Source organism: Gadus macrocephalus, chromosome 3, assembly GCF_031168955.1.
Source record: "Gadus macrocephalus chromosome 3, ASM3116895v1".
NCBI lineage: Eukaryota > Metazoa > Chordata > Actinopteri > Gadiformes > Gadidae > Gadus > Gadus macrocephalus.
The window spans coordinates 5679074-5687974 of NC_082384.1; positions in this window are offsets into that span (position 1 = coordinate 5679074).

The window sequence follows — 8901 nt, forward strand, 5'->3', positions numbered from 1 at the left end:
TTTTATTTGTAGAGCACTTTACATTAAAAAACCGAGTAAAAAAAAAGAAATGGATGTTAAAACATATAATACATATACAGTAAAAGAGAAATCAGCAAACAGATTTTTTAAAAAGATAAATCTTAAGGTTTTGTTTAAAAACAGCTGTAGTCTGTGGGGCCTTAAGGTGGTCAGGGAGGGCGTTCCATAGTCTTGGGGCAGCAGCGGAGAAAGCCCGATCGGCCCTTGGTGCGGAGCTTGGTCTAAGGTGGTCTGAGGGTGTGTGTTGATGTAGAGCGAAGGGTGCGTGAGGTGGTCTGGGGGGTCAAGGAGGAGGCGTGTTCTGGCGCAAATGTTTCCCTGGTGCTATTTTGCAGTTGCAGAAAACAATTGCGCCAGAAACCAGGAAATACCTGGTTTAAAGTCAGTGGCACGTTGTTCAGATGCTATTTTAAGGGCGCATGCATAATGTTGCTTGTGCACCTCACGCATACACTTTGCATCTCTCCACACATTCTTGGTTAATTATTTGGGAAAGAACAGCTGATACGGTGGTAATAAGTTGTACTTTTAAATCAATGCATCTGCAAACCCTGTACAGCAAACACATATTTTCTTGACACAGACATTTTGTACAAGCCCATAGCTTTTAGGATTGATGGATATTTGATTGTGAGAAAACATTGTTTTACCGCAAGTGAGTGTTAAAAAGAATGAATGAATGCGGGCGCACGTGTGTGTATGTGTAAAATAATTAATGAATGTGGGCGCGCGTGTGTGCGTCCATCTGTTTTTAAACACATGCAAACTAAACACGAAACGCATAATACAGTCCATGGCAATGTATATTAACGGGGAGACACATGCATATTAGGAACACAAGTGGATAACGATCAGTGTTGGGGGTAACGCGTTACTAAGTAACGCATTACAGTAACGATATTACTTTTTTGGGTAATGAAGTAAAGTAACGCATTACATTTAAAATATCGGTAACTACACTACTTTACTAGACTATAGTAACAAGCTTTCCTGCGTTACCCATGCCGTGTTTGCCTGCGTGTAAAGTTCTGATCTGTTGTGGTGCGTGCATGCGTGCTGCCTCTGTGTCTGCAGTGCCTGCTTGTCTCGGCATTTTGCCAAAGCGATCGATTTGAGTTACGTAGCTGCTTGTTCGATGGAGCGTTCAAGTGTTGGAGCGCAGATGAAGGCCGTTCAGCAAAGTCACAACTTTTCTCGGTTTTGGGACCTCAGTGGTGGAACGAGCTCCCTGCCGCTCTCAGGACAGCAGAGTCGCTCACAATCTTCAGAAAAAGACTCAAGAATCACCTGTTCAGAGTCCACCTCGACTCTGCATGTGTTGTGTTGTATTGTATTGTATTGTATTTGCTGAGTTCTTCCAAGAAAGGGTTCCAATCCAAGGATAGCTTTTAACACACTTTATTTGTTAAAGTATTTCGGTATGGTAACTACGGAGCAAAAGGAGGTGGAAGCGTGTTGAACACGTGCTGAGCGTCTCCCAGCTGATCAAAAACATTAACCCTTTGTCTGGTAGCAGCTAGAAGATTCTGACGAGTTTTACTTTACTGTTGACTATTATGGTAGGAGCCACATGGCCTGTGTGAAGTGGGCGGAGCCGGTGTGACGTATTACCCTCGGCTTCCTCACTTGTCTGTGGTGCTGCCTTCTGTGGATGGAACAGCTATTGCAGCCTTCAGTAAGGTCCTGCTCCCCTTGTGGCTATGTATAGTATTTACGGCTTATATGTTTGGTCCTGCTTCCTAGGGGCTATGTGGGGGCAGCTCAGGTTCTTAAAATACGTAACATATTATAGTACTTAACTGTGTAGCAACTGCAGTAGCTGCTATCATTGCTGTAACACAGGGAATTGGTTAGCCTAGCGATTGTTGTACTTGGACTTGGTTCTATGAACATCCTTTCTGTACCGTCAGCGATATATTGATGCACTTCTTATGACAAATGTACTTATTGTAAGTCGCTTTGGATAAAAGCGTCTGCTAAATGCCCTAAATGTAAATGTAAAGGTGACACAGAAAGACCGGCTGGTTGCATAAAAACATACTGAGGGTGACAAACAACATTTCCTGAGACCCCAACCACGTCCTGAGTACAATCTACAACCATCAAATTGGAGATATAGTGTTCCAACATTCAGAAAGGTTAGACTGAAGCCCTCTTTTGTTCACCATTTAATCCTCGAACTGAATCAGGCATTCAATCCCAGATCAAATGCAAGCTGAACTTAAATGTTGTTGTAATGTTGTAATGAATGTATGTATTTTTTATTTTATTTTTGAGTCCTGTCCTGATGTCTGGTCTGTAATGTTTGTAAATGGAGCTGCTGGGATGCAAGATGAATTTCGGACATGCTCTGACAATAAAGTACTATCGTATCGTATATCGTATCGTTACAGATTTTTTAAAATTTACTGCAGTGGCTAGTCTACACGTCGGTGATTTGAAACCTTTACAGACACTTTTCTTTATAGTTTACTACTGCTGGCCAAGTAAGTTTAAGACAATTCTGCATTTACAGATCTCCGTTCTCCGTCTAAACTAATTAGCAAGCAAAATAAAGTAGAATGTCCATTCCCCAGATTTTCCCTTGTCTGCCATCAGACTTTAGATATTCTAAATTGTGGGACAATATATTAGGCAATCCTAGAAAAGGGAGATGCTACAGAAATGCCTCAACCAAATGTATCATCCTCAAAGACCTGATTTTACAGGTTGAGGAAGTGGCATATTAAACCTTTTACCAGCTACGAAACATTGGTACCAGTGTTTCGCACTCAATGCACCACTCAACACACAAGGCAGGTATAATCAACCTTCCTCTACCTCAAAGTCTTTCCTAGAAGCACGGGTTCAGATTACAGATTATCAGTCCAGTATTCAAGCCAGAGGTCTCCAAAAAACGTTAGGCTGCGGCAGAGTCAAGAAGTACGGAAACAAGGTTTATCATCATCAAGAGAACACAAGGAAAGAACTGCTGGAATGCTAGAGACATAATTTAAAAAGACAAACTGGAAAAAGACCTAAATAAAGGCGAATGTGACGCATACTAACAGGCCACAAATGTCCTTGGCGACTAGAGAGGCGTCCGGCTCATGTGAGGAGCTATTCATTCACGTATCAATTCTGAAGAAACCAGCAGGCCAGGTGTCTGAGAAACCCAGACACTCGAGGCCACAAACCAAGTTGTAATGCCCACAAATAGCCACAAGGGACCAGTACAGAGTACACATACGGGTATCCAGGAGGCGGGAGCTCAGCACCATGATAGCCAATCAGAGCACATTACGGAGACCACGCCTGCCCATTATTAATGTCACATAGCCCTAGGGGCAGAACACTCTAGGTAACGCATCCATCAGATGTCCTACTAAGCGTATCTCCACACGTTCTTGTACAATTCCCCTCCTTTTGCATCATAGGGATTAGACCAAACCTTTACTAAATAAAGTGAGGTAAAAAATTATACTGATTCGGCTACCTTTTCTGAAAGAACACAACACGAACAAGGAGAGTGATTAGACATAGCTGGAAATAATGGAATTCTGACTACATTAATGATAAAAATAAATAAAGGAAATAATACTAAGAACTAGAAACCATAAAACATAATTGTAGACTGAAGGCTGGGAGTAACAAGCAGCGCATACCGGAAATGCTTTAAAAGCACAGCTACGCTGCTCTGGGTCCTCTACCTCGGTTGTGATTAATAAACTTTGTGTCATGGTCTGTCTGTTTCCTTGTTTTTCTTTGTTGGAGGCTGTGTTGGGGTGTACGTGCAGCGCTGTCGCTTCAAGGCCCGAGTTGGAGGGTGCCTTATGGACTATCAGAGTGGGGGTGTTGAGTGTGGAGTGCCATCTGGTTCAACATTTCTCTCCAGCCCCTGAGCTGACTCCGGTCCCCGAGCCCTGTCCGGTTCCTGAACCCTACCTTGACTTCCAGAGGGGTGCCGCCTTCTAAACCTTCCAGAAGGGGTCCGCCCTCTACCTCGACTTCCAGAGGGGTGCCGCCTTCTAAACCTTCCAGAAGGGGCCCGCCCTCTACCTTGCCTTCCCGAGGGGTTCCGCCTTCTAAACCTTCCAGACCTTTTTTTTTGCATGTTGTGGTCGCCTGGTAGTCGACCCTTGAGGGGGGGGGGGTACTGTCATGGTCTGTCTGTTTCCTTGTCTTGTTTTGGTGTGTTACCTGTTTTACTTTGGTATCAGGCTACGTTTACACGATGACGGTCTGAACAGAAGACGCAAAAGTGGCGTTGCGTCTTCACTTTTTATTCCACGTTTAGACGAGTGTTTTCGGGAGGAAATCTGCGTGCATACGGTGACGCAAAAGTGTGTGGAATTCGATTGGGTATGCATGCCAGGCTGCTAGGTGGTGCTGTGATAGACTATCACACAACACCGCCATGTCTGAGCGCATGCTTAGAATCTTCCTTCTCTTATCCGTGCCGCAAAAACCAAAAAGATCCTTCTATGTTCAGTAATACTATCTGTAAATATTGTTTGTTTATTTCCTTGTACTGGCACATGTATGTGACGTAAACGCGTACGCGACGTGAGCAGATCTGAGCAGTGCTTTGCGTCTTGGCAGTTTAGACAGAAACGCTACGGCGGAGCGTTTTCAACTTTTCCACTCTGGAGGGTGGTTTCAGATTTATGCGTTTTCATGCCCCAAAAACGCCGTCACCGTCTAAAAGAAAGGGAATTCCGATAAAATATTTTGTCGTTTTCACCCGCAAGCGTCCTCGTGTAAACGGGGCCTCAGTCTTGTTTCTCCCCATGTCAGGTTTCCCTCCTGTTTGATTACTTCTCCCTCCCTAATGTGTCTCAGCTGTTGCTCGTTACGTGCCCTGTGTGTGTTTTGTATTTAAGCCCTTGTCTTTCCTTTGTTCCTTGTCAGATCATTTTAGTTTGTGGTGAGTTCTGTCCTGTGTTCCCTGTGTTACCCGCGTCAACCTTGTTCCTTTCCTTTTTGAGTTAATAAATTATCCTTTTACTCGAACTGTCTGCGTTTGGGTCCTACCTGTCTGCCTGCCACCCGCTAACCGTGACACTTTGGATTAAAAAATAGTTAGACAGTTCCATGCTCACTAAAGTATTGTGTTTAAATAGTTAAATGTTTTAATTGATTTTACAGTATATTTCTGGATTGTTTATGAAAATCGTGCAATATATAACGTACGCCTATAGTGAGTCGCACTGTTGACTTCGGTGCGTCTCGAGCCAAGTCGGAATCCTGAGTCCCCATCTCTGGCATAATCCTTCCAGTTCACTGAACAAAAATGTGTCTGGATGTGGAGGATAGCAGGGAAGCTTCAATAACCAATCGTAACTCATCCCTGAAAAATGCCTGGAATGGATCTGATGTGCCCCTTCCAATAGAGCACTAACCGAAACCTGTATCTCCTGGTTTCTTTTGATTGCTTTTCCAAGTGAGCTTTTCCATCTAAAAAGTTTACTGCAGAAAATATCCTGCAGATCATCAGAGAATTTTGACCCAGTAGGGAATTCCAACCTACATTGTCTCTGACTGGGGCTCAACATTTATTTGGTGTAAAGCATACCTTTAAAACTTTGTTTTTGGCATACATTGTAACAAATCACAAACACTGGGACAAACATCTGCCACAGTTCAGTTTTGCCCTGAAGGTTCAGTTTTGCCCTGAAGGTGCAGGAGTCGACAGGGGTCACCCCAGCTGAGCATAACCTGAACCCGCCCCTGCAAGATTCTCTGGCTGTTTCAGTTGAAGAAGTTCAAAGCTCCTTTCCAGAGCTCGGAAAGGCAATAAATAATGCCAAACAATTGTGAGCTGGAATGGAAAGAGAAGGCCCGGTACCCATCCTTATTGATGGGGTGCAAAGTCTTTTATGGCAAAACTGTATCTAAAATGGGTTATACCAAAGATGCTTTCATAAGAATTTTTACCACTTATGGAACGCCAGGGGCCGAATTTAGTGTACTCGGTGAAGCGTGAAGGAGTTTCAATGTGATTTTCCATAAGATCTACTTTATGCAAGCTAATCATTCTGTGAGGGTGCCATCTTGGTCATTTTATGATGGTGGATAAGAAGCCACACTTTTTGGTCATTATATTGATTCAATCGAACCATTTAGGTGGAAAAGGGTTATTTTTTATCAGATTATGGTAATTTCCTCATGCCCATGCAACAATAGCTACCAACTACTCACCATGTACAAGCTTTATTCACTTACTTAGCATTGCTATCCAATTCATCTAAGAATTTTAATGTGAAGAAATATTTGTATCTTTAGGCATTTTTACACTGCCAAGCCGGTACGGTCGTGGCTTGGCACACCCTGCAATTTCACTCAGTACGTTTACATGCAATGCTTAATCCGATAATAGCTATAGTTCGACTATGCTCCTCAATTCGACAACTGCAAATGGCGGTGAGCAAATCGATCATTGGCCGAAGCATGTCATACCGCGGTACGATAGGTGGCGCTGTACCCATTTCAACTAGTGGTAATAGAGCCACCGGCTGACCTCTTTACGTCACCAGCAACGACAAACTCAGGCGGCATTCAAGAAAGATGTTTTCAGTAGACAGCTGTAAGTTCGGCCGCGGCGCAATGAATGAATAAAGATGACAATAAAGAAACAGGTCAGCAGGGACGCGGGAAGTGGGGGTGCTTAGGGTGCTGCATCACCCTAAGCACCTTGGCGTTCAACATCTGTTGTAGTGCAAAACATTCTAAAACTGGTGTAAAATGTTGATGGCCATATTAATAAACACGTTGAATGTTATCATTTTGATTCTGGAAGCCCGCATGTAAACTGGTTGGCAAAAAAAGAGCAAAGACGGACGGTTCACTTGACGGAGAAATCGTCACTTTCCTCATATCAGACAACTCGTAACTCTGGATGAAAGTGAAGGCTTTCTTTTACTGTCACTTTCCTTTGTAAACCTTTAGAAATAACCTCCTGGCCGCAACAGCTTGTCGGCATGTTGTTAGTGTGTGAAATTCAGCACAGTATCAGCCGAGTTGAGTCTAATTTCCACATTGTTTACTTGCTAACGTTTGTGAATAACAGTGGCTAGTTGGCAGAGTTTGTCTTTTTACACACCAGTTAGTGTGCTCTGATTTAAACGAGTGTTTATCAGAGCGGAGCCCTGAATGTGACGTCACCCGTCATCTCGTCTCTGTAAACATTGGATGTTGCGCCGCATTTATTATGACTTCATTATATAGACTCTCTCTCAGCACCCCCCACTCGGACTGACTTCCCGCGTCCCTGCAGGTCGGAAGATGAAATTATTTATTTTGACAGACCTGCCTGAATTTACTAGCCTGGTCCTACCAGACTCTCGTACTTCATTTCATTTTCACAGAGAGTCTGGTCCTACTCAATTGACAAATGTTAACTCACTTGAAGGCGGGTGTCTGTTTAAGTTTAAAACCATTGGGTCTGCCCAGTGCCACTCTGGAGCTGCCATAACCAATCACTAATATTTGGCCGGGAATCACGTTGTGCGCATGCTGTAAACAAACCAAACAGCTTGCGTGAAGATTTCCGTCAACGAGAATTGACTTTAACATCATTGTTCTCAGCCACTCCCTCTGTTTGCTGATTGGATGCAGAAAATTGGCACGGAGAAAACCCACTAACATACCGCAGACCCAGACCTAGTACTGAAGGGAAATCAAAATTGAGCGGAAGTACTAAGGCGGGTGGAGCCAGGCTACGAAGTTATTACTTTACAACCTTGTTGTAAAGTAGTTGATGTTGACTTTTAATTCAGCCTTGGCTGAACGGGGTGCACTGGATGCATGCGCACTCCCGTGGCTGGGGATACTATTCTTATAGGGGGTAACTACATTGGCACGACACAGGCTTCCTCCACCTTCTTTACCACCTTTTCAAATAAATCGCCAATTCTCGATTTCCGACGGTGACAACAACACGACTCTTCTCTTTCTACTTCCGGCTCACAGCCCCGGGAAAAAATCTCGCGCCTGCGCAGAACGCATAATCCAATTCCAATCTAATTGAATGTAGGTCTATACATGCAGGGTTAATGCGACTTTCAATTGAATAATATGGGGGTCTAAATCGGACTATGAGAAACTAGATTTAGTCCGATTTTAGTCAGACTAAGGTGTTTACATGCATCTTAAAACCCAATCATTGTCGGACTAACCCAATCATTGATTGCTCTGACTGTCTTGCCTGTGTAAAACCAAGGGAGTATATTGCGCCTTCGTCAAGGATTCAGCTTTCTTGGTTCATCGGAGTAGGCGGGACTATGCACAACGTCTAACTGATCACTGTTTTGATTGTTTGTTTGTTTTGTTTTGTCTTGTTTTTGTTTTATTTATTTTTTATTTATTATGTTTATTTATTTTTTTATTTTTTCCCACAATGTCTTGTTTTTTTTAACGATTTATGATGACTATATGCTCTGTAAGGTGACCTTGGGTGTCTTGAAAGGCGCCTCTAAATTAAATGTATTATTATTATTATTATTATGCACGGAGAGAAGAAGAAGAATTTGCATACTGGGAATGTTTTGACATTTTTATATTCAAGCCCCTCGCATCCAAGAATGAGGAGACGATATCGGAGTGTAGGCTACAAATGCGATTAACTATTTACAAGTGCAAAAACGCCAACATATTCTTTATCTTGCTGAACACTTGTTTTTTATCCCGATGAAAGCCTTGCAAGGAAAGTTCCTCTGCTACTTTCTCGTAGATCGCGCCATCTTTCAACTTCTTTGTTAAATGCGACAGCATTACCTTCACACACATGATCAGCAGCTCGCAGATTTTTGCAGAAATGCTGTCTAATCGCATTTCTATGAAATTAAACCCCCAATATGTGTAGGGTCCGAGAGGGTAAATTGGGGTGCGAAATCAAGCAGG